Source organism: Microtus oregoni, unplaced genomic scaffold (assembly GCF_018167655.1).
Source record: "Microtus oregoni isolate MIOR12 unplaced genomic scaffold, Mior012 000079F_000, whole genome shotgun sequence".
Lineage (NCBI taxonomy): Eukaryota > Metazoa > Chordata > Mammalia > Rodentia > Cricetidae > Microtus > Microtus oregoni.
Genome location: NW_024544152.1, coordinates 2,809,674 through 2,837,649, shown reverse-complemented (window position 1 = coordinate 2,837,649; position 27,976 = coordinate 2,809,674).

Here is a 27,976-nt window from a genome sequence, read left to right as displayed (position 1 = left end):
TGTCGAGGCAGTCACATCTTGCTTCCTATGAGGCTGGGTCATGATAGGAGACTGAAACCCTTATCTTAACCTCACTTGTGATGTGGTTATAGCTTCAATAGGTGTATAGCTTCATGGAAGGTGCCCAAATATCATGAGCATTTTTAAATTTGCCAAGAGAAAGGGGTTACTCTCAGCCTCTCTGACCCACTAATGATTCAGCACAATGATACTTGCTTGCTTGCATTAATTTTCCTTCATTTGCTTTACCACATGCAAAAATTCCTGACCCAAAGGCATGAGAGATACCCTAATGAACGTGGCCGTCACCACATCGATGGGGCTAGTGGTGGCTGGGACTGCCCTGGGTACCTCATCCCTGGTGATTTTACAACAATTAATAGGAATAATATGCTCACAATTGACAGTGACCTTAGAAAAGACAAAGACTGCAACATGTTATTTACAAAAGCCTTTGGATTCCTTATCAATGGAAACCTTACAAAATAGAAGATGCTTGGACTTGCTGTTTATGGAACAGGAAGGAATTTGCAGGGCTCTTGGGAAAGAATGTTGCTTCTATGCAGACCATTCTGGGATAGTTAGAAGAACCCTAGTTGAGTTAAGAAAAGATATTGATTCATTTAAGTCAAGGACCCCCACAAAACCTATTTTAATTGGTTCCCATTGCTTACTATACTCATCTCTTCCCTATTTGGGCCAATGGCCATTTGTTTATTGATCAATCTTTTTGGTCCATGTGCTTTCCAAAGGCTGAAACAAGCATTCCAAAAAATGGTTACAACAGGTACAACTTATGGCCCTTCAAATATATTATGATAGGCTTGACACATCTCACACCACAGATAACCTCTCAGTTTGAGAGTATCCAGGCCAAAAATTCAGATAGGGGTGGCCTTGATCTGTACCCTCTCTCCAGTGAGCTATTCTGGCTTGATGACTGGGGTTGGGGTGGCATATAAAACAATAGTGGGGAGGTGTTGAGATAAAATTATATCAGGGCCTGTACCTCAAGGCCTGTAGGACGGAGATGGTGTGGGAGGTCCTTCTGTCTATGTGTTGCTTTTATTGGCTGATGAAAGAAGAAACTTCCTTGGCCTGTTGATAGGGCAGAACTTAGGTAGGCAGGGAGGACTGGACTAAATGTTGGGAGAAGGAAGGCAGAGGGGATGCCATGGAGCCACTGGAAATAGAGCTGTTGAAACTTTTCTGGTAGACCTCGACCTCATGGTGATATACAGATTAATAGAAATGGGTTAAATTGAAATATAGAAGTTGGCCAGTGGGAGGCTGGAGCTAATGGGCCAAGCTGTGATTAGATTAATACAGTTTCTATGTGGTTATTTCAGTTCTGGGTGGCTGGGAAGAAAAAAAAAACATTCTGCTGCTACACAGAAAAACCTGCCTTGAGTTTGAAGGATAGTCTCAAATCTACTGAGTGACGATGAGACAGTATATGCTCCTCCAACTAGGGGGAGGGCTTGGCTGTCTCTCATTGGCTGGATAACCCCCACATCACATCAGCCCTAATGATGTCACTTAACCTATATAATCTGACATTCACAATAATAAACTGAGTTCCTGCTTTGACTTGACTTCCTATTGCATCTGATTGTCCTACATCATGGGGCTGTGGAATGGATGGATAGCACACCCACCTTTCTCTGGGGAATAAGGCTAAGAAGGCCTGGCGTTTGATGAGTGGCAATAATAAAATGTTTATTGTTTGTCCTCTTCAGATCTATGAGTGAAACTGTATTTGTAGGGTTGGAGAGATGGCCCAGAGATTAAGAGCACTGGCTGTTCTTCAAGATGTCCTGAGTTCAATTCCAAGAAACTTCATGGAGGCTGTCAAACATCTGGAATGAAATCTGGTAACTTTTTCTGGTGTGGAAGCATACATGCAGACAGAACACTATATATATATATATATATATATATATATATATATATATATATATATGGAAACTGTATCTTTTTTTAAGTCTACAACTATTCCATTGTGGTATTATTTATAAGAGAGTACTGAATCTGTTATCTTAAGGAATGGATGGTTTGCCCTTAATTATAACTGCAAGGCAGTTTAGGCTATTTGTAGCACATCCTAAAATATTAACGCCAACTAGATAATATGAATGAATAGTAATACACTAAACACAAATGCAAGCTAAAGCTGATGAAGAAAGGATGCTTAATTGTTCTGATAAGATATTCTAATGCCAGGTTTCATAGTATATGCCTTTATTCCCAGCTCTTGGGGGGAAGAGGAAGTTGGATCTTTGTTTTCAAATTTGTTTTACTAGGCAAACGTGTTACATTTGTTTATGTTGCAGAATATTAAATTATTTTAACTGTGTAAAGATCTATTAGTTTTTTCTATGTTGCATTTGTTTAATTATGTAAAGATGTGTTGCATTTGTTTCACCTTTTCTGTCTATGGCACCTTATTGTTCTAATAAAAAGATGAAGGACTAATAGCTAGGCAGGAGTAAAGATAAGTGGGGTTGTCAGGGAGCGAGACTAAATAGGAGGAGATTTCTAAGCTTGAAAGAAGAAGGAAAGAATGAGAGAGAAGGAGAGACCAAGGGACATACCCGGGGCAAGAAGCTAGACAGATGCTAGCTAGCCAGACAAAAAGAAGCAGTGAAATGAAGATATACAGGAGATAGATAGTAAACCTTGAGGTAAAATGTAAAGAAAGAGAAACCAGTTAATTTAAAAGAGCTAACCAGAAGCATGTCTAATTTAAGCCAAGAATTCAAAAGTAATAAGTCTCTGTGACATGATTTCAGAACTGGCTGGTGGAATAAACAAAAAACTGGTACATTTTGGATGTTTCAACATGAAGCATGATTTCATCTAGGTCCTGATGAAGCTAAAAAATGGATATCACTTCTTTAAGAGTATCTGCCACAGGTGAACCTATCTCCTGGGATCTTAAAAACTCTATACATATAGCTGTGGAGTCTGCATGAGACCCAACTAGCTGTCTGCATGTGGAAGGCATTTGTCCTGCCTGGTCTATTTGAATGGCTCCTGGCAGTGGTATCAGTATCTATCCTGGTGCATGAACTAGCTTTTTGGAGCCCATTCCCTATGGTGGGATTTGTTGCTCAGCCTTGATGCAGGGGGAGGAAGTTTTGTTCTGCCTCAACATGATAATGCCAGGCTTTTTTTACTCCCCATGGAAGACCTTACCTCTGTGGAGGAGTGGATGAGGCTGTAGGTAGGGGGGAGGAGAGTAGTTTGGAAGGAAGAGTAAGAGGAAGTACTGCTGTTGGCATGTAAAATGAATAAAAAAAAGTCTCTGCCATTCAGCAAAGAACTTAAACAGCTTTTTTTCATGATAAATAGAAATGAAAAGCTAGGTGAAAATGCTTTCTGCAGTACAGGCACTAGCATCCTAGAGGTAGGGAGTTGAATGAAGGAAGTATCTAGATTGTTATAGCTGTGGTTTTCCTTAGTTGTTGGAGAAAGTAAATTAGGTACAAAACTTTGGACCTACTAAGATAAAATAAATAATAGAGTATTTTCTTTGAAGCTGCCACATAGAAAAGGACTGGAAACTGTGAATGTAATTCTTATTTGACATTTGTTTTTCTTGTCTACAGAGTTAACTATATTAAAATTAACTTTAACTATGTTAAAGTTTAAAATTTTTCTTAGACAAAAAGGGAGCAATGTTTGGAATACTTTTTAACTAGGCAAACATGTTAGATTTTTTTTATGCTGCAGAATATAATGTTAATTGTATAAATGTATGTTATTTTTGCTTATGTTGCTTTTGTTTAATTATATAAAGATTCATTGCATTTGTTTTATCTCACCTCCCTAAAACACCTGATAGGTCTAATGAAGAGCTAGTGTTTATAGTCAGGCAGGAGAAAGAAAAGATGGAGCTAGTAGGAAAAGAGATTAAATCGGAGGACAAACCTAAATTTGTAAGAAGGAGGAAGGTACGAAAAAGAATGAGGAGAAACTAAAGGACATGTCCTGGCCAAGAAGCCAATCAGATGCCAGCCAACAAGATACAGAGAAGCATTTAAAGTAAGCTATATTGAAGAAAGGTACCAAGTCCTGAAAAAATGTTCACATGATTTTGATTTAATTTTGGTATGTGTTATCTATCCAGAAAACTGTTCATTTTTTTAAACATTTTTCAATTTTGTGGAGTACAGGTTTTTTTCTACTATGACACAATAAATCTCTAGATTTTTCTCAGCATTTGTTATTATGTTCCCCTTTTAATTTCTGATTTTGTTAATTTAGATATTCTTTCTGTGCCTTTTGATTAATTTAGATAAGGGTTTGTCTATCTTCCTGATTTTCTCAAAGAACCAGCTCATTGTTTTCTTGATCATTTTTATTATTTTCTTTGTTTCTATTTTATTGATTTCAGCCCTCTATTTAATTATTTCCTATCATCTTTGCATCCTAGGTGAATCTGCTTCTTTTTGATCTAAAGTTTTCAGTTGTGCTGTTAAGTCAATAGTGTGAGATTTCTCCACTTTCTTTATGCAGACACTTAATGCTATGAACTTTCTTCTTAGCGGTGCTTTCATAGGGTCCCATAGATTTGGGTATATTGTGTCTTTATTTTCTTTGAAATCATTGAAGTCTTTAGTTTCTTTATTTGTTCCTTGACCTAGGGTTAGTACAGGTGAGCAGAGCACGATTCAATTTCAATGATTTTGTAGGCTTCATGCATGTAGTGTTGTTAAATTCTAACTTTAATCTTTGGTGATCCTGTAAAATACAAAGGGTTACTCCAATTTTTTTGTATCTGTTGAGATTTGCTTTGTTACTGAGTGTGTGGTCAATTTTAGAGTAGGTTCCATGAGATTGCTGAGAAGAGGTATATTATTTTGTGTTTGGATGGAGTGTTCTATATATATATCTGTTAAGTCCATTTGAGTCATGACATTGGTAAGTTGTCTTATTTCTCTGTTCAGTTTCTGTCTGGTTGACTTGTCCATTGTGAAGAGTGGGAAGTTGAAGTCTACTAATATTAGTGTGTATGACTTGATGTATAATTTATGCTTTAGTAATGTTTCTTTTGCATATGTGTGTGATCTTGTATTTGTGGCATAGATGTTCATTTACGATTAAGACTTCATCTTGATAGATTGTTCCTGTGATGAGTATAAAATGTCTTTCTCCATTTTATCTGATGTATTTTACCTTGAAGTCTATTTTGTTAGATATTAGAATAGCTACATCCACTTGTTTCTTAGGTTCATTTGATTGGAAAATATTTTCCCAACTCTTTTCTATGAGGTAATGTCTGTCTTTGAGACTGAGGTGTGTCTCTTGCATACAGCAGATGAGTGGATCCTACTTTGATATCCATTCTTGTAGCCTGTTTCTTTGTACAAGTGAATTGAGTCCGTTGATAAGAATAGGTATTAATGACCAGTGATTTTTTATTTCTGTTATTTTTAACTAGTAGTGTTTGTGTGTTTCCCTTCTTTGGGGTTTTTGGTGTGAAGTTATCTGTTGCCTTTGGTTTTATTGGTGTAGTTATCTTCCTTGGGTTGGATTTTTCCTCCTAGTACTTTCTGTAGGGCTGGATTTGTGAATAGGTATTATTTAAATCTGTTTTTCTTTTCATGGAACATCTTGTTTTCTTGTTGATTGGGTATAGTAGTCTAGACTTGCATTCATGGTCTCTTAGTGTCTACAGAACTTCTGTATAGGACCTTCTGGCTTTCATAGTTTCTACTGAAAAGTCTGGTGAAATTCTCATAGGTCTGCCTTTATATGTTACTTGACTACTTTCCTTTGCAGTTCTTAATATCCTTTCTTTATTCTGTATGTTTCACATTTTGATTATTATATGGTGAGGGGACTTTCTTTTCTGGTTCAGTCTATTTGGTGTTCTGTAAGCTTCTTGTACTCTCATAGGGATATCCTCCTTTAGTTTGAGAAAGTTTTTTTTTCTATGATTTTGTTGAATATATTTTCTTTTCTTTTGAGTTGGAGTTCTTCTCCTTTTTTTTTATCCCTATTATTCTTAGGCTTTTTATGGTAACTCAGATTTCCTGAATGTTTTGTGGTAAGAATTTGCTGTATTTAATGTTTTCTTTGACCAATGAATCTGTTTCTTCTATAGTATTTTAAACACCTTAGAGACCCTCTTCTATCTCTTATATTCTATTCGTTATGCTTGCCTCTGTAGTTCTCACTCATTTACCCACTTTTTTTTGTATCCAAAATCCCCTCAGTTTGTGGGTTTTTTTGTTGCCTCTGAGTCAGTCTTGAAGTTTTGAACCATTTGATCTGTTTGCTTCAACTGTTTGATTGCCTTTTCTTGGGTTTCTTTGAGAGATATATTGAGTTCTTAATTTTTGTCTCTTTCATAAGATTTTCAAATTTTAACCTGTCCTGCTTAATGTGCTTGATATATCCCACAAACTTATTATACATGAATAAAGATTTGATGTGGAAGTAGTAATTCTGATTGATATATAATTCCATGTCACCTCTCTATTTTTCACATTTCCGGAATAATGGTGAGCATTAGATTTTCTATATGTACCTACCAGACTCTTGTCACTTAATGCATGAGCATATCTTCTAATTTTTGAATTTTAGGATTTTAGGGATACCCTCTCATCAAATATCTTCAGTTTATCTACATTGATTCTAGTATATCTTAATGGGATATGAAATTCATTCAACTGATACAGAGTTACCCTTCATAGCATTTTAAGACCCTACTATGGAATGCACAAGATGTTCTAAATGTTAGGCAATAGATGAAAGGTATCAGAGGAAAAATATTCTCTTTTTATCTTGCAGATAATAATCCAGTAATAAGGTAAAATCTACTCTTTGCCGCTTGCTGCTTTAACAATTAGCAAACTAAATAATGCAATGTATGTTAGAAAGGAACACATTTATGCATAAAAAGAATATATACATGTACACCAAATATCTATCAGACGAGGCTAAGATTTGATAATATGATAACATCAAAAGCTAAATGTGTTTTTAATAATAAAGATTTATATTAATCAGTCTTTTATGTGAAGTGAGATGGTTCGAAAAACAGTAGGAAAGGAAAGTGAAAAATTAAGTGTTGACTCCTGAAGGTTTACAGCCAGAAGTGTCACATGTCTTTTATGGTCACATTAAATTAGCTAAGGCATATCAGATGGACAAGATGAGCTTATCAATGTGGTAGGTTTTATTCTACTATGGTCCAAAAAATACGTTTGGAGTTTTATTAATTATTTTAATGGCTCTTTAAGTGTAACATGTTGAGGTCCTTGATGCAGAAACATTGAAAGTTAAAGAGTGAGGTTAGGTCTCCTGAAAAGTATTATCTATCAAACATTTATGAGAAGCCGTGGAAAATTCAAGCACTTGGGACACCAAGAAAAGAGGGAAGAAACTTGGCACCAACCTGGCCTACAGAGTAGGACCCTATTCAATCTTACCACATAAAGAAACCACTTAAGATGTGTTGACCAATGATTATAAATGAGAGAGAAATTCCCCTAGCTGGTTTTCAAAATACTTTTCTTGGTGCAATAATAGCAAAGCAAATGTGGTTAGCATAGAAGGAATAAGGTGAGGTCAGAGAGAGAGTAGATTCTATAAAAGAAATAGGAAATATTATCTACAGGTCCATGATATACCTGGGGTGTACTCTAAGTGAAAGAGGTAATAACTGAGAAATTTTGATTTTCTTTCAGCTTATCCATTGCCAACATGCATGTCTTCATGCTGTTTAGGAAAGTATTTTCTCGTTTTCCTTTCCTGACAACTCTGATGAACTAGATATGTTCAATCATTGATCATCATGTTTGCATTCCCCAGGATTTACTGCATTATTTAGTAATAATTCATTATTTGTACTCCTTTGTCTTTTCTTGTTTTATCTGCCACATTGTTTACTGCCACACACTTTCCAAAGCTTTGGGTCTTAGTGATATTTCTCTAAAGTATCCGTCATGTTTGAAATGACACAAGGGCATTTTCATATTTTTGCTGTTTAGTTTCCCTGCGTTTTCTCTATTGGGACATAGTTCTTATCACGGAGGGATAAATAAGATTATTAAAATTACAAATATTTTGCAATCTTTTTCCTTAGAAGAGGACATGGATTAATGGGCACTAATTGAGTTTAGAGTAAAAGAAATTATTTGCCTTTCATAGCGTACCACTTCTCTGTGGCAAGAGGCCCTATTTAAGGTTCATAGAGGAGATTATGATTAGACACCTAGGGCATTCATCTTAAAAACAGAAAGTTTTTTTTTTTTACACATTCTCTGGAGGTAACAGCAAATAATGTAAGCATGTAAGCAGAGTGTCAGGAAAAAGAAAATATCAAAGTTCCAATTCTGTATTTAAAAATTACTAGATTTGAGATCTTGAATTCTTTCCTCAGTTTCTCTGCCTCTTAAAATTAATAGAATCCACCCTATGTATATCTCACTGTCACATATTAAGTGCTCCATAAAGTTAAGTTGTTTTTATTATTCATCTTCCTTGAAAGTCAGTGCCCATACTATGGCTTTAGGCTACCTGTGATTTAATGGGATGATCTGAAACCTATTGAGCTCCCATTGGAAATAAACTGTCTTTTGCTTTTCCCAGAAAGATTTATTCTGCCATTTCTCAGAGAGCAGCCCCATAATAACTTACTAACTGCTACAGAATTCTTGGCAGTATCACTTTTCTTTTTTAGTATTTTGAGCAAAGCCTGAATGAAATGGTTAGCACATTCCTGTTTCCAGAACACTAACAAGCAATATTACTACTGAGTAAAAAGGAATGTATGTGTTACGCTTTGTCCACTATGAATGTCAGAGCTGTTCACCTGTCAAGTATAACAGTGAGTAAGAAACCACTATTTAATGACAACCAACAATAAAAACTATGGATTTTCCCCTTGGTAGCATTACATATGCTTATTTTGTGTTCATTATAAAAATTTTATTTAGAAATGCAGAAGTCATCCACCCAAGTTCAGAAATGAGAATTTATAAAGAACAACACATCAATGGTTTAAAAGACAGTTCTTTTACTGTCTGATTATGTCAGAGACAATGTCTTTCTTATTATAAAGCAAAAATATAGTTCTGAGAAAATATTTAATACTTCAATTAAATGTGGAGAAAAATTATTAATTTTCTCAAGAAATCTCCAAAACGAAATATTTATTATAGTTTTAAAATTAGAGATGATAATTTTCACACTGTTTGTGATATAGGAAGTTAAAATACACTACCACAAAATATAAGAATTGCTGAAATGTAGACAAGAGAAAACCAATAAAAGATGGATCTCTGAGCTCACTCTTACATTCATATGTTTCATAATATATATATATTTATAGAGCAATGACTCTTGTCCTCCTCCATCAGAAAAAGAAAAGTTTATTAGAGAAGAGAGCTATATGCTTTTATTATCTGTAAAAAGATAAATTGACAATAGGATTCTATTAACAGGATACAATAACTAATATTTACCTTCAGTTTGTTTTTCTTTTCCAATAATTTAGTATTTATATATTGTTAGAAAAAGTCTTTGCTCTTGTACCATCTCTCCTTTGTCAGAAAACATGCATACAGTATAATTCAAAGGCATTGCTTATAGAGCTTTCTAATTTGCAGCTATAATATGTATGAAATGGTCATGTTGATAAGCATGTTTGTTTTTCCTGTTAGTCTGTCTTTCTTTAACAGAGCTACATTCCAATTTCAAACCCAGTAAATTTTTATGCTAGAATGCTCGATCCTTTAATGGCTGTTTCCTAACCCTTACCATTTATACACTGGACATTTTTGATCCTGGATTTAAGAAATATTCTTAGTGATTACCCACATTATATTTCAACATCAAAAATTTCCTATTCAAAATTCTGGCTTCTCATAAAATTAGATAAATGTAACTTCAAAGAACCATACCCTATAATTAATTTTCTTTCATGGAGCACTAATACAAGTGTCAATCCACAGAGTTCTTTCTAGCAAAGGAACATTTATTCAAAATTCAAAACATATCAAAAATTTTATCTCACCAAAACATCTTTTCAAATATATTTTTGCAGTTGTCTTCTCAAGAAATTCTGTTAGCCTAGTGTCTGTAATTACTATATAGTATACATAATGTCCTTCTACGATTATACCTTTGCTTTACAGCTATTTGGCTTTAATTACCTATAAAGAAATTTGGAGGACTTTATGAAGTTTCATTTTGTAGGGTGTAATAAGCATGTGTGTAATATTTGTTTTGATAACATGTAGCTTTTTTGCTTCTTGTTTGGAAAGTCTGTATGTTTAGTAGTTTTGGGTTTCTTTTTCTTTCCTTTTCATTTTCCTTTTTTTTTTTTGGAGACAGAAGGAAGAATCTGGGAAATCAGTGCCATCTAGCTTAACTCCTAAGACAATTCTTGCTTATAGACTATAAGAATTCAATTATATACTCACCATTTTCTTTCCTCCAGGGAGGTTATAGGGCACAAATCTGAGATTCAGTTATTGTCCAGATCTTCCCAGTGCTGTCAGGCTCTGTCTGCTATGAAGTGAGACTTATTTGAAATCATATCTCTATTCATTTTCTTCTTTTCCCCATTCTGTCATCATTACTTTTTTTTCTTCAGGTTACTGTATAAAGCCTGTTCTTGGTTAGTCTTCCATGTAGAAACTTCTATTTCAGTATCTGATGTTTAAGGATCTTAACTAAGGGTATATGGGCCTTATTTTAAATGCTAGATTTCTTTTCTACTTCTTATAATACTCAACATATGTCCAGAGTTTAGATATTTTTAAATGTCAGCAGAATAGATAATTTACTTCTCTTTCAGAGATAAGTATACAATGATGCCAGAGAAGAGGAGAGAAAATATGTGCTATTGGTTTCTGGTCTTACAACCTTCCCACCCATGTCTTCAGCATTTAAAGAATACATATAATCATCAAAGAATAAGTATTTGGATTTTAAATACAGTATCTTGAATTTATCATTCATCTACACAACTTTCATTAATTGAAGATGATATGATAGTGTACATAAGCGACCCCAAAAGCTTCACGAAAGAACTCCTAAAGCTGATAAACACCTTTAGTAATGTGGCAGGATACATTACTATGGTTAAGTACCAGTAAGTCAAAGTCTAGGATCAATGAAAATGTGCTTTTTTTGGTTTAAGGATGCATGGAATAGATGCAGTTTGAAGGTAAACAGTAAAAAATACAGAACAAAACAGAAATTTTCTAAATTATGAAATTTGAAAAGAGTTTTGGATTTCCAAAAAACAAAGTAGAATGCAATATTTTTAGGAATTTCAGTTTTGTTATTGTGAAGATTGCTACTAAAATAAGTAAACAAGTGGAATCTATAAAAAGGAACATGAGCATAATCTTTTAGATAATTTTTTTCTTGGTTCTGGAGATTGAACCTAGAAAATCATTGATGCTTAGACAAACACTGTACCACTGAACTAAAGACCAGATGAAATCTCTTTAAGGCAATTTACTTTGTTGATTTAAAATGTAAGTAAGGTTTCCCTTTACAGTCACAAATACCAGGAAAATTGAGGTGTTTTCATTAAAGCCATTTATATGTGGTATTATCTTCCTTTTATTAAGTAGTTGTTCATCTAAAATTTATGAATTGAGACAAGAATTACTGCTGAATATTTCAGAGTTTACACTTTCAAAAGTGACTTTAATTATATTTTAAAAAATACGAGTAAAAATTGGTTAAGTGGTTCAAATAGGGTCCATAGACTTTATTCAGTTAAGAAGGACAGGAAGGCTTGGTAACTCCCTTAACAAAAGCAGAGAAAGAGCTTTATGGACTTACAAAAGATTGGTGTGTGAGACAAGATGCAGTTTTCTTCTACAATTACTTTAAAACTAGAGTTAAAATGCATTTTGATATTTTTAAAGAGAGTTATTGTTTGATTCAACCACTTACTCATAATTGCCCCAATACTTCCATATCTTCTTTTGCAAATTATACAAATTTGAGGTGGCACTCAATTACATTAAGTTTAGTTGTTGGCCAAGGGATTCCTGGGGATATCCTGAAACAATTCAGGCTTCTGCTATGCTAGAAAGTCACTCTCTGAAAACTTACAGTGGAAACCCCTTTGCTGAGGACAAAAATCACAGAGATTATTGAATGTAGAGAGCTGGTGCAGACATGGAGTCTTCAACCAATACTTTTTACTTCAGCCCAAGACTGTACCCTTCAGGCTACAGAAAGAGAAATGTGGACACCAACTCAGTTACAAACCCTCTAAATACAATCTGTCCTAATTGCAAGATGTGCTGGGGCCAAAATTACACAGAACTTATGGGATTGACCAACCAATGTTTGGAGACCCAGGCCATGAGCTTCGGCCCATGTTCTATACTGCCTATATTGCCAGGAAAGAGACTGGATAATCCAGAGACCTAGGTTCAGAACAAAAGCAACTATAAAAAATTAAACTAAAGGCACAATGAAACGATTCCTAATGATATTCTGCTGTACAGATCAATGCTTTGTCCAATTGTCATCAAAGAGACTTCCTGCAGGTGTATATGGGAGCAGTTGCAGAGATGCACAGTCAAACCTTATGCAGAGAGAGTATCTAAATTGGAATCCCCAACAGGTCCTTCTCTTTGGAATTCAGAGGAATCCTAGGAACATGGGGAGGAAAGATTACAATGTAGGTGCCAGAGGGTTCTAGGACAACAGGAGAACAAGGACCATTGAATCAAATAAGCAGGTCTTATATGGGCTCATAGAGATGGAAGCAGAAAACATAAGGACTGCATATATCTTTACCAGGTTCTCTGCATTTGTTATGACTGTTATCTTGGTGGTTTTGTGGGATTCCTAACAATGGTAGCTGTTATTTCTCTGAATCTCTTGCCTGTTCTTGACACATTCTTTGTCTAATTGTGCTGACTGTTTTAGCCTTAATAGGAGGATTTTTGCCTTTTTTTATTGCATCTTGTTTTGGCTTATTTGACTGTTTTCTCATGGAGGCCTGTTCTTTTCTAAAAAGTAATTGGGAGCCGGGCGGTGGTGGCGCACACCTTTAATCCCAGCACTTGGGAGGCAGAGGCAGGTGGATCTCTGTGAGTTCGAGACCAGCCTGGTCTACAAGAGCTAGTTCCAGGAGAGGCTCCAAAACCACAGAGAAACCCTGTCTTGAAAAAGAAAAAAAAACAAAAAAAAAACAAATAAAAAGTAATTGGGGAGTGAGTGGATATAGGGGAAGAGAATAGGGTTGGAGAAGCTGGAAGAGAGAGGAAACAATTGTAGGGATAAATTTTATGAGAGAAGAATCTATTTTAAATAAAAATAAAAGAAAAAAGGAAAGGACAAACTAGTAGAGACAAAATGGGAAGAAGTTGAAAGAAGAAACCACTGAAAAAGTCAGTGATAAAATCAAGGGATATTAGGATTTATTAAAAACTTTTTCAGCTTGTTTTTCAAGAAAACACCACTGGTAGATGCTGCTCCTGCAGTGGGAGGTAAGGGCGGCTGGGAGGACCCAGGGGCCCAGGATTTACAAGTCAAGGTAGCTTCTGAGGAAGATTACACAGCCACCAGTAGCTGTAGCCTTGGTCGAGGCTTCCAGGCTTATGGAGATAAGGCAAAGCGTAAGGAATGAATTCTAGTCACCATGTTTGGCTTCTTTGTTAAGAACATAAAGATCATGCCCCACAAAGAGATCTACCTATTCTCTCTTCCCATTGGGGAATCTGAGATTATTATTTTTATGGATGCATACTTAAAGAATGAATTATTAAAAATTATGCCTCTGCAGAAGGTGACTCTGGCTGGCCAGCAGACCCACTTCAAGGTTTTCTTCACTGTTAGAGACTACAGTGATAATGTTGGTCTTCCTGTTAAGTGCTCCAAGGTGGTAGTCACTCTCATTTGAGGGGCCATCATCTTGGCTAAGCTTTCTGTTGTCCTTGTGAAGAGAAGCTACTGGGGAAACAAGATTGGCAAGGCACATAGTGTTCTGTGCAAAGTGACTGGCCATTTTAACTCTGTGTTGGTACATCTTATTGCTGTAGGAAATTATACAACCAATAGCCTTTAAGTTAACAGCCCAATGGATAATGGTTTCTTATAAGATTTATGGCAATGTAAAGCATATATCTGGTCTCTTTGTTCCAGCTGGAAGATTCAGTTTCTCTTCTCCATTCCAGCAGAGGATTCTGATTTCTGAGTCTATCCTTAAATAAACAGCCATCTATTATTCTCAATTATTAGCTACTGTTGGATTTCTTTTAATCATCCTTTTTATCTGGAGCATATGTGGATTCCGACTCCACACCGACTGGGTAGATAGCCTAAAGGCCTAGCCAGTCCATGGCCCAGAAATTCTCCCAATCACACCTGCTTGGCTTGCTTTTACCAAAGCACTTTTTTATAGAATTTTCCTACACATCTGAGCTTAGTTTGTGCAGTGACTTGGAAATTTCCCAAGCACACACAGGAATGCCCCATTTTATGGCATGGTTCCTTGCTGCATGGCAACTTCTGCACTTTTCGGTTTGTGCTCTATGCCCATGAGTTCTGGGTTTCTTGCTCCATTTATAGAATTTATTTAATTGCTTTTAATTTGTCAAGCAAAGCATATTTATCAGTATTTGACCTGTACTAAGGCAGGAAAATAAAACGGCTCAGAATCGTTCATGTCACCACCATGACTCTGAAACCAGGATATCTGCTGGAAATAAAGATTATTAAATCTAAAACAATTTATCATATCTCATAATAGGCAATTAATAAATCAATATGACAGGATACATGAATATTGAAACTTTTAGTAACTTTTTTGCTAAATAGAATGGATAGTAGTCTGTGAGGCTTATATGGTTATGGTGATACTTAAATTTATTGGGAATTGGGACTCAGTTTTTTTCTTCATAGTCTATCATGAAGAAATAATGTGTCACTTTTAGGAATGATACAGTCTTTACAAACTGATAACAGCTAGTTGGCAGGATTAATACCATTAAAAATCAAAAGTTACCTGAAAGAAATAATACTATTGAAAAGGTTAGCATCAATTTGACAGACAAAATTGAATCCATATCTAAGGGTACTAATAAATAATCTGAAAGAATTCATACAGTTGAATTTGACAATCAAAATTTGTTAAAAAGTTATAATAAGTTAGCAGATGTATCTCTTCAGGATGGCAATATGAATGCTATCCAAGTTATGCCCAAGGATGAGGTGTTATCTTTAAAGGAGAAACTTCAGACCTTGGACTCACATGTGCAGAATGAGGACCAGAGGCTAGGTGCCTCAATAAAATCACTAGAAATATATACAGGCCAGGAGATTCCAGCTTTACAAAAGACAATGGTAAAAAGATTTGAAATAATTGAGGAAATTATTGGAGCTAATGCACAGGGAAAGAAGGCACAAGGACAGGATTCAACATCTTCAGTAGCTGTCAGAGATGATTTATCCATAGTTTTATCTTCCTACTCTGTAATCTACTCTGACAAAGCATCAAGTTCTAAAGTCCCAAAATGATCCAAAGAAGGTAGATGTATACCTATAGGAATGAATGATGTAAAAAAAAAATTAAGCAAGCTGTTGTTACATATGTCTTACTTTCCACATTTGTTAGGGAGTTGATAAAGATGTGGTCTTCTAGCATCAAAGTAACACCACAGAATTGTAATCAGTTAGTTTAAGCAGTCCTAGATGATGGGTCCCAGTTGATATTTAGACATTATTTCAGAGAAGAAGCAAAAATTTTGAAACAACAGGGAAAAGCAAAAGGCCTTAAGACTTCCCAAGATCAAATTCATGGTGAAGGCACTTATCCTGACCCACAGGTTCAAGCTCTTTACAATGAATAAATCTCCTCCGTATGCCACAAAATAGCCTGAAATGCTTGTCACAGGATTCAAGAACAAGGATATTTTATTGAATCATATACAGGGATAAACAGGACCAGAGCGAACTGTTTAGTGTCTTTTACAAAGATTAACTAAGGCTATAAAAATAGAAGTAACAGACCCAGGTGCTAGACAAGTATATATTAAATCTCTGCCTTTTGAAGAATGCCAACCTAGAAAGCAAAAGGATACTTGGGCCTTTAAAAGTTAGATCAGCACCTATAGATGAATGGATCCTGCATACAATGGACATTGAGACATTTGACTCTAATACTGAATCTTGGGTAGGAGAAGCATTTTCCTAAGGAATGGGGAGACATCAAAATGCAAAATGATTTCATAGTGATATAATGGGACCTCTGAGAAGGGATTATAGACAAGGAATTCCTATGAATAATATCTCCTCTGAGAATGGCAAGAATAGGAGTACTTAGCCTTCAGGTATATGTAGAAGGTGTGGCAATGGCCAACATTGGACATATAAATGCAGATAAAAAAAAAGACAGAAAAAGCAACCTGATACCATTGGTTAATTGTTTGAGGAGCCTCTCACAGGTATCCAAGCCAAAAGTGGCCAAGTAATTTCTAGTTACTGTCTCATCAGAAGAATTAAAAAATCCAGAGCCTTCTGTAAAAGACCATAATGTTCTAGATGATGACAAAAACATGGAGGATAAGTCAAAAATTCCAATACATAAAAGGAAATGTATATTCTGGAAGACTTCTAAAAATGATAAAAGACCAAAGAGAAGAGTGCATATAAATGGCATTGTAACTGTTGATTTGATAGACACAGGTGTAGATGATAGTATCTGTGGCGGACCTCTCGACCGGCGAGAAAGAACAACCACCACATCAGGATTCCACTCAGATCACGCTTTACTGGAGTGCTCTTGATTGATGGGGAGCATGAAACAAAAGGGGCAGGGAACGAGGGGCAGGAAGGGAAGGGTAGGAAGCGAAGGGGCAGGGAGCAAAGGGGCAGGGAGCTAAGGGGAGAGACAGCATGAAGTGAAGAGATGAAGGGCTCTTAGGCAGCTGCTTAAATAGGGAATTGGCACATGGGTCGCCCTGTGATTGGCTGCCACCAACAGCTGCCACCAGACAGAATTGGGTTAGGCTCAAGGATCCTCATCCACCACGCATGCGGGAAGCGGGGGACACGCAGCTCTCAAAGGCATAGCCAAATATGGAGTTGTTTATTTCCAGCAAGACAGGATGTCAGCGCTATCTTGTAATGGCAATCCTGTCTGGCTCACTACAAGTATCATTACCCCAAAATATTGGCATCCAAATTGGCCTCTTTAACAGGCAGCTGTTCAATTTCTAGGAATTGAAACCATATATCTCAAGTTAAACAAAGCACAAGAAGGCTTGACTGCAGTGGGTCAGAATGTCAAAAACAGAAGATGAGGCCATATGTGGTTAATATGAAGTAACTTTAAGGGTTGTGACATGTTGCAGCAATAGAATGTTGAAACAAGGGCGGCGGGCTGCGTCCCCGGCACCTGGCCGCCCCCACTGCTAGCTTTACCTGAAATAATTACATGGAAACTGTATTCTTTTAAACACCGCTTGGTCCATTATATCTAGCCTTTTCTCGGCTAACTCTCGCACCTGGACTAGCCCATTTCTAATAATGTATGTAGCCCATGAGCTGGCTTACCAGGAATGATCTTAACCTGCATCTGTCTGAAGTGGGAGAACCATGGCGACTCCCTGACTCAGCTTCTTTCTCCCAGCATTCTGTTCTGTTTACTCCACTCACCTAAGGGTGGGCCTATCAAATGGGCCTAGCAGTTTCTTTATTGCTTAATCAATGAAATCAACAGATTGATATATGACACTCCCACATCGATGAAATACCAAAATTAACATTCCTGCAGTCCCAGGAACTCATTATTCTGGGAAAGATATTATAAGGTACTATACACAAAAGGCACCAGCCATTCAGGCTGTAGAAGAACATAAAGCAACTAGAAACCTTTTAGAGGTACTAAAGCCCTGCCTTTACAATGGTTAACTGAGTAAACAATATGGGATAAACAGTGGCATCTAGCTGAAGAAAAGTTGCAGACTTTAGAACAGCTGGTAGTAGAGAAACTAGATGCTCATCATACTGAAAATTCAACCAGCCCTTGGAATTCTCCTGTATTTGTTGTTTAAAAATCTGGAAAATGAGAGTGGTGACATATCTAAGAGATGTCAATAAGCTAATTCAACCTATGGGCCCTATGCAATGTGTAATTCATCTGCCTTCTCTATTATCAAAATTAAGGCCTCTTATAGTTATTGATTTGAAAGATTGTTTTTTAAATATACCTTTACAAGAAAGTGATAGAGAAAAAGTTAACTTCACAGTGCCTACTTATAATTCTCAGTCTACTAGGAGGTATCAATGGACTATCCTTCTACAAGGAATGCTCAAGAGCTCCCAAACTATGCCAATACTTTGTAAGTCAGGCATTGGAAATAATACATAAATAATTTCCTATGTCTATAATTTACCATTACATGGATGACATTTTGCTATCTGGTTCAAACATAGACACTTTAGAAAGAATGTTTGAAGAAGTAAAGAAAGTTTTGCCAAAATGGGGATTACAAATTGCTCCTAAAAATACAGAGAGGAGATTTTCAATTATGTAGGTTATAAAATAGGTTTGCAGAAATTTAGAACACAAAAGGCACAAATTAGGAGAGTCTGTTTGCTGATTCTTAATGACTTTCAAAGACTGTTAGGAGATATTTCTAGTCTATGACAGGCTGTTGGGAAAACACCTCATCTAATTATTATTTTAAATAAAACCTTAGGTGGTGATAAAGTCCTGAATAGTCTCAGATAATTAACAGCTGAAGTGGAAAATGAATTCACAATTGTCAAGGAGAAATTACAGGAGGCACATGTAGATACGATGAATCCAAATCTTAATTGTATTCTAGTCATATTGCCTTACAAGTTTTCTCCTATAGAATTTGAATACAAAGGCATGATATTATCTTACAATGAATCTTTTTATCACATAAACCAAGTAAAAAATCAAAAACTTATGTGGAAAATTTCTCTGAATTAGTTATAAATGTAAATTGTGTCTTCATCAGTTAGCAGGTATATATCTAGGAGAGATTATAGTGTGTTTCACTACTGATGAAAGAAAAAAGTTATGGGAAAATAATGAACCATGTCAAAGAGCTTGTGCTATTTTGGGAGAGAAAATAATAGCAATTATCTTAAAAGTGATTGACTTAACTTTATAAAGAGAAATTCTTGGATTCTTCTCCAAATTGTATATGATGCACCAATAACTGGAACCCATGCATTTTATACTGATTCAAATAAATCAGAAAAGGCAGGTTACAAAGAAGAAGAATTAAGTAAGGTGGAACAAAGCTCTTATAATTCTGTCCAGAAGGCAGAATTACATGTTATTCTCATGACAGGAAGGGATTTTAAAGAATCTCTTAATATAGTTACTGATTCACAATATGCATTAAGAGTTGTGTTGCATAATGAATCTGCTGAATTTATACCAGATGATACAGAGTTGACTTCATTATTTATCTAGGAGCTAGATATATTCAAGAATAGGATTTTTCCTATATACATAACATACACCCAATCCCATATAGGCCTTCCAAGTCCCCTCACACAAGGTAATGCAAAAATTAATCAATTATTGATTGGAAATATGCTGCAGGCCTCTGAATCTAATAAAAACATTGTGTCAATAGCAAAGATTTAAGGGAAGAGTTTTCTATTACATGGCAAGAAGGTAAGGAGATGATAAAGAGATGCCCTGCTTGCTCTTTATATAACCAAATATGGCTACCTGCAGGGATTTTTAGAAGGAGCTGCAGGCCACTTCCTGCTGCCCAGCTTCTGGCCACTGGCTAGCTTTACACCCGAAATAACAACACACAACTTGTATTCATTTGAACATTGCATGGCCCATTAGCTCCATCCTCTTATTGGCTAATTCTCACATCTTGATTAACCCATTTCTAATAATCTGTGTAGCACCATGAGATGGTGGCTTACCAGGAAAGATTCTAGCCTACATCTGTCTCAGGTCGAAGAATCATGGTGTCTGACGGACTCCGCTTTCTTTCCCCCACAATTCTGTTCTGTCTTCCCCACCCACCTATGTTCTGACCTATCAGGCAAAGCAGTTTTCTTTCTTTTTTTTTTAGGGGGGGGATTTTTGAGACATGGTTTCTCCGTAGCTTTTGGTTCCTGTCCTGGAACTAGCTCTTGTAGACCAGGCAGGCCTTGAACTTACAGAGATCTGCCTGCCTCTGCCTCCCGAGTGCTGGGATTAAACGTGTGCACCACAACTGCCCGGCAGCAGTTTTCTTTATTAATTAACCAATGAAATCAACACAAAACAAGACTCTCCCACATCATTTCCCCTTTTTCTTTTTAAACAAAAAAAGAAAGGCTTTCACTTTAACATAGTAAAATTACATATAACAAAACAGTTATCGCCGGGCGGTGGTGGCGCACACCTTTAATCCCAGCACTTGGGAGGCAGAGGCAGGCGGATCTCTGTGAGTTCGAGACCAGCCTGGTCTACAAGAGCTAGTTCCAGGAGAGGCTCCAAAACCACAGAGAAACCCTGTCTCGAAAACCAAAAAAAAAAACAAAAAACAAAAAAAACAGTTATCAAGCAAGAATTACAGTTACGATATTTATATCTATTTGATCTTTTACCATAACAAAGGAAAACTATAACTATCTGTTTATTCTTCAACTCCATCAAAGATTCCAGAAGGATATAATATTACCTAAGCAAACAAGAAATAAACAACTTTCAAACTCTAGAAATGACAGAGACATCTTGCTACCTATACAGTCACCCAAAGTTCCTCTGTACCATTGGGGCATCAATCTTCAGCCTTCATGTCCATAGTATTCAGCAGACTTTTCTATAAAGCAGGAAATTTTAAAGGTAGTTCAGTCACTATCTGCTGTGTCCCTCAGAATGTCTCACAGACTCTTTCATGAATCAGGACCCCAAAAGATTATCTCACCTTTAGGCAAGTTCAGGATTCCTCTCTCTGTGGGTTCTTTGTGTCCAGGCAAGAGCAGTTTCTTGCCCAAATGGCTAACCAACTCCATAAGGAGCCTCTTTGATGCCCATCTTCCTTTTGAAGTAGATTGGTGCTGCCAGGAGCAGTCATGTCTCATTGTCATGAAAAGCCCTAAGTTACTAAAACATTAAATGCCATATTCTGTAGTCTTTGAAAAATATGAAGAATGCCTATTTAACTGAAATATATCTCTACATATCTAGAAAATCTAACATGACTACAAGCTTGACTATTATCAATGATTAGTCATTAACAACCTAAATTTCCTGATTATACATTACATTTTTTTAAAATATTTATTTCTTTTGTATACAATATTCTCTCTGTGTGTATGCCTGATGGCCAGAAGAGGGTACCAGACCCCATTACAGATGGTTGTGAGCCACCATGTGGTTGCTGGGAATTGAACTCAGGACCTTTGGAAGAGCAGGCAATGCTCTTAACCTCTGAGCCATCTCTCCAGCCCCTATACATTACATTTTTAAATGAACTACACAATCACAATACCTTAATCAAGAGCAGAAATACATATAGATATAACAAAATTGACCTTAAAATCCATAACAATGCTAATTATTCATATCTATATCATACCCCCCCTTTAAATGTAAAAGAACATTTATAAACAATATTTGGGAATATGGACATAGTTATTTCTCTCCAAACTGCTTCATGCTGAATGGGGGTGCTGTTATTTAGACCTTTCATGATATAACCTGTCTGCTAGGATCATCTCAGTTGGCAGCTGGGTGAAGTAATTTTTTGAAGGTGTTCATAGCAACCTTTCAGGAGGGCATGGTCCATCATACTATTTTGGGATAGAAGCAATCCACAGGGTCTCATCCTCTGTGAAAACAAAAGAAGAACTTTTCCAAAGCATCATAAACTTAGATCCAAATTTTGAAGTCAAGGTATTTTCAAAATCTCATGCTCATGTTCCTTTTTATAGATTCCACTTGTTTACTTATTTTAGTAGCAATCTTCACAATAACAAAACTGAAATTCCTAAAAATATTGCATTCTACTTTGTTTTTTGGAAATCCAAAACTCTTTTCAAATTTCATAATTTAGAAAATTTCTGTTTTGTTCTGTATTTTTTACTGTTTACCTTCAAACTGCATCTATTCCATGCATCCTTAAACCAAAAAAAGCACATTTTCATTGATCCTAGACTTTGACTTACTGGTACTTAACCATAGTAATGTATCCTGCCACATTACTAAAGGTGTTTATCAGCTTTAGGAGTTCTTTCGTGAAGCTTTTGGGGTCGCTTATGTACACTATCATATCATCTTCAATTAATGAAAGTTTAACCTCTTCCTTTCCAATTCAAATCCCCTTGATCCCATTATGTTGTCTTATTGCTATTGCTAAAACTTCAAGTGCTATATTGAAGAGGTATGGCGAGAGTGGACAGCCTTGTCGAGTTCCTGATTTTAGTGGAATGGCTTTGAGTTTCCCTCCTTTTAGTTTGATGTTAGCTGTTGGTTTGCTGTAAATAGATTTTATTATATTTAGGTATGACCCTTGTGTCCCTAATCTCTCCAAGACTTTTATCATAAAGGGATGTTGAATTTTGTCAAAAGCTTTTTCAGCATCTAATGAAATGATCATATGGTTTTTTTCTTTCAGTTTATTTATATGCTGGATTACATAGTTAGATTTTTGTATGTTGAACCAGTCCTGCATCTCTGGGATGAAGCCTACTTGATCATAATGGATAATTTTTCTAATATGTTCTTGGATACGGTTTGGCATTATTTTGTTGAGGATTTTTGTGTCGATGTTCATGAGTGAGATTGGCCTGTAATTCTCTTTCTTGGTTGAGTCTTTGTGTGGTTTTGGTATCAGAGTGACTGTAGCTTCATAAAAGGAATTTGGCAATGACTCTTCTGTTTCTATATTGTGGAATACATTAAGAGTATAGGTTTTAGATCTTCTTGGAAGTTCTGGTAGAATTCTGCATTGAAACCATCTGATCCTGGGCTTTTTTGGTAGGGAGATTTTTGATAACAGCTTCTAATTCTTCGTGACTAACAGGTCTATTTAGATTGTTCACCTGTTCCTGGTTTAACTTTGATATATGGTATTTATCTAAAAACGTGTCCATTTCTTTTACATTTTCCAGTTTTGTGGCTTACAGGCTTTTGTAGTAAGATCTAATGATTCTCTGAATTTCCTCTGTGTCTGTGGTTATGTCCCTGTATTCTTTGATCGGTGTGTTTATTTTCTCTATGGTATCTTCAGTGTCTGACATTCTTTCTTCTATCTCTTTTAATCTGTTGGTAGTACTTGTCTCTGTAGTTCTTGTTCATTTACCCAGATTTTCCATCTCTATCCTTCCCTTGGTTTTGGTTTTCTTCATTACTTCCATTTCATTCTTCAAGTCTTGCACTGCTTGCCTTACCTGTTTGATTGCTTTTCTTGTTTCTCTTGTTGTTTTTTTTTGGGGGAGGGTATCTTTGATTGATTTATTGATTTCCTCCACCTTTTTGTTTGTAATCTCTAATTTTTATGGCAGTTTTTCACCTCCTGTTTAAGGTCTTCTATTATTTTCATATAATTCACTTTTGAGTCGATTTCTTCTAATTCTTCTGGAGTAGGGTGTACAATTCTTCTTATTTTGGGATCCCTAGATTCTGGTGATATCATGTTGCCTTTCAGGTTGTTGGAGGAATTCTTTTATTGGCGCCTTCCCATCTCTTCCTTCAAATGGAGCCAGGAGAGGCCTGGTGTCTTGGTCTAGTCTTTGCTGTGACTGACTCTCTGGGTGTATCTCTTCCGTGTAGAAGCAGGAACCGTCCAGTCCAGATGGAACTCCTCAGCACGAAAACATGGATGCCTGGTAGTCCAATGACCACAGACAAAAGGGGGAACTTGGGGGTCAGGGCTGGGATGAGTAGCACACAGGAAACCCTGCCACACAAGCTGAAGGTGTGCATGCTCCCTTTCGGGGGTCCTTGAGGCCTGCCCCGTGGGTAGGCACTCACCACTCTGGGTGGGTAGCCTTAGTGTAGGAGCAGAAAACTGTTCCTGAGCAAAGGACCTTGCAGAAAATGCAGGCTTGGGGAGGGGCCGTGCATAAGAAAGACAGCCCTGCAGAAGGAGCTGGGGGAGTGGCTTTGTGCTCACTTCCAGGACAATCCGCCCCTGGATAGCACACACTCACCCGTCCAGATGGAACTCCTCAGCATCTAAACAGGGCTGCCTGGTATCCCAATGATCTGGGGACAAAAGGAAGAACGGGGCAGGCAGGGCGGGGTCCAGAAGAGCATAGGGGACCCTAGAGCACAAGCTGAAGGTGCCCAGGCTCCCTTAAAAGGGACCTTGAGGCCTGCCTGTTAGGTAGGCACTCACCACTCTGGGTGGGTAGCCTTAGTGTAGGAGCTTAAAACTCCTGGAGTTAACTCTTAAAGGCAACTGAGCTTTCTGCTCCTAGAAGTTATCAATTGTGAATAGAGTGTCAGCTAGGGGTGGAGGCTAGTGCCCAACTCCCGTTTCCAATCTGGGAATTAGTTTAGTTTGAGGTTATGTGTTGCTTGTGCATGTGGTCATACCTACTATATATTCATTTGTGCCATTTTCCTGTGTTAGCTAGAGGATATTGTTTCTTTGTAGTCATCAATTATGAAAAACTTGAAGAGATTAACAGAACAGAAAAGGTGCATCATAGGAAGGCAAGGTAGTGGAGAAAGTACAGAAAAACCTAAATAACACAAAAGATCTTGTAAAAAAGAAATATGAAAATAATGCCATAAAATATTCTTTATATATAATGCTTATAAAATATTTTAAACATTGTTATCACATGACAGGATTACATTTTCCTACCAGACACTACAGGCTAGTAAATGTCCATGTTAGGAATGGGTTAAATCTTTTAGAACTACCAGTGTGGTCCTAGAAACCCTTAAAATATTACAATCACTCTGAACTCAGTCTAAGATACGCTCTACAACTTGATGGTAAAACTGTGGTGCTGAAGATAACACTTATTTACCTCATAGGGCATGAAGAAATAAAATTGGTTTTAACCTGGGAGTTTCATTCCCATTGGTTATATTTATAGTGCTGGAAAATTCTATGTATGCCATCAGATGGGGAAAATCATCATTGTTACTTAGCTGAAGATCCTGTGAGATAAGTGATTTTTAATAATTGATTATATGATTACAATTATGGAAGTCACCAATCTGATTACAGGAGCATATCAGTTCAAGCATCCTCTCGACTTTCGCTAGGAGTCTTCATGGGGTCATCCTTGTAGATTCATAGGAGTTTCCCTGGAACCAGGTTTCTCCCAAATGTTATAAGGCCCCTTCTATCAAGATACTTCTTATATTACTCTCCCTCTCTATATCCATTTCCAAACTCGGCCATTTTGATCCTTCACATTGCTATCCCCCTACCCTAATTGTCATCATAGAACCTTTATCCAGTAACGGATGAAAGCAGATGCAGCGATCCACAGCCAAGTACAGGGCCATGCTCAAGGAGTCCAATCAAAAAGAGAGAAGAAATTATATGTGCAAGGGAGGGGTCAAGATCATGATGGGGAAACCCACAAAGACAGCTGAACTGAGGTCATGGGGTATATTGGACTCTAGACTGACAGCTAGGAAATCTGTGTGGGACCAACCCAAGCACTCTGCATATAGGTGACAGTTGTGTACATTGATGTGTTTGTGGAACCCTTAGAAATGGGACCAGGATCTGTCTCTGGCACATAAACTAGCTTTCTGTTGACATTCCATATGATGGGATGCCTTGCTCAGACTTGATGCAGGAGCAAATGACCTTGGTCCTGCCTCTACTTGATATGCCAGGTTTTGTTACCTCTTTATGGGAGTCCTTATGCTTTCTGAGGAGTTGATGCTAGGGGGTTAGAAAAGGGGGGGGGAATGGAAGAAGAGGATGGAGAGTAAGCTGTAGTTGGTCAGTAAGATAAATAAAAAATTTAAAATAAAAGATAAATAAAATTTTAAGTGAAAAATGATAATATAACCAAAATTTGACAAATATATTTACTTTCTTTTATATAGGAGGCAATGTTTAATATTTTATGGACAGAACCCATTAACATAATCTGAGTGTGAAACTGTATTTGTTTTGCATGGGAAAAATGTTTCAGATTAGCAACTCTTTCTGCACTCTGTGAGAAGCTTATTCAGCCTTCTGAAGAACAGATGAAAATAGAATTAGTTGACACATTTGAAAAGTTGTTTTTACCCCGTAAACATCTCTGACAATCCAAAAAACCAAATCAGAACTAATCAAAGCAAAAGCCTAGGTTTAATGGATACAAATTTTCCCTGATGTCCTTCTATTCCCCCAGAGAGGAGACAGGGAAGTAAGACCAGAAAACCACATTTTCTTCTGGGGCGGGGGAGTTCAAATACCCTGTGAGAGTGTTCTTGAGTATCTCTGAGGCTTTCTTTGGGGTAAAGTCTGGACTTTGACAACTTTCATAGGAGGGAGTTTGGGGTGGAACTTCCAACCGAACACTGTTCAATTGTAAAACACATAAAAATATTTTTAAATGATCAAAATAGGCAATATATGTGACAAGAATAAGTATTTTTCAGGGGAAACTTGCTTAATATCATACATTTATGCATACATGCATATGCATGCACAATCATATATATGCATGCCAGGAAGTACTATATACAATTATGCAAAGAAAATCATAGGCTTTAACAATAACTTTTCAAGGCACTTCTGACTAGTGTAATTCTTAGATAACTTTATAATTAGTTGATTTACTTTGAGTATTTTACATTGTTTAAGGAATCCACTATTTCTTGCTTTTTTCATAATAATCCTATTCCTGATCTTTTGAAATCCTTTTTTCAACATTTTCCTTCTTCAACATAATAGTGAGTAGGAGACTCTATGAAGCTTTTTAGCTTGTGGTATGTTTTTCCTTGGCTAAGATAGAGAGGAGAGGATCATGATAGTGTTTCCTTTTGTAGCTTCAGTGATAGAAAAATCAAAGCTTAAAATTCACATTTTTGGTGTCCCTTAGCTCTGTATTGTGCACATCCCACTCTTGTTCCTCTGAGTCTTCCCTATAAATGTAGCTGGAATGACTGCACATTTGGCCTTTATAGTCTGTACAAACAAAAGGCAGAGCGAATTCATCTCCTTCAACATGTGCAGATGCTGTGTCTCCCTAAACCCACCTGCAGTGGCCACAGCAAAAGGCATTGTGGAGTCTTTGCTTGGAAACAATTTAACTTGTCTCCTATCATACTCAGAAAGGTAGGCAGTAGCTGAGGCAGTAACAGCACAACATAAAGCAAGGAGTACAGTAGAAATAGCAATTATTCATTTCGTAAAACAGGAAAGCAAATTCTGGTAACAGTTGCCCTAGAGAAAAATAAAATAAACCCCAAACATTTGTTCAGTTCTCTGTTATAAAACCATTTTTTCTCACCCCAGAAGATGTCAAAAAAAAAAAACCCTGAACAATCAGAGTGAGAAAATTATGCCTCTGGTAACCAGAAATCATCTGATGTTCAGAAATGAGATTTTTATCGTTCACATTTGGCCTTTCAGTTTGTCTTATTAAGAGTAAATAGTCAGCTGAACAAGATTACTCATCCCTGATAGGCAAAGAAAATAAAGACAAGTAGGCTGTTACATTCGTTACCCTGCCTTCTATACTCCCATCTACAATTCCTAAATGAGAACTTAACACGATGGGGACCTTGATCAGCTCATTTTATTATTTAAATTTTAATGCTGATTTATACTTTGAGTTAAAATGTGGTACATGAAACCATTTACTAAGTCTGTAAGATTTGGAAGGTAGTACAGTTAAAGATACTATAGAACATTTCTCTTTTATCCCATATCCAAAGCTTACCAACACTTTAAGTTTCATTTTGCAAAACATCAGCAGCATGCAAAAAATGGATATATGTGTTTTTAAATGATGTAGGGAGACTGAATCTGCTCAGCTGGACTTGGCAGATCATAGGGTATTTTTTCATAGA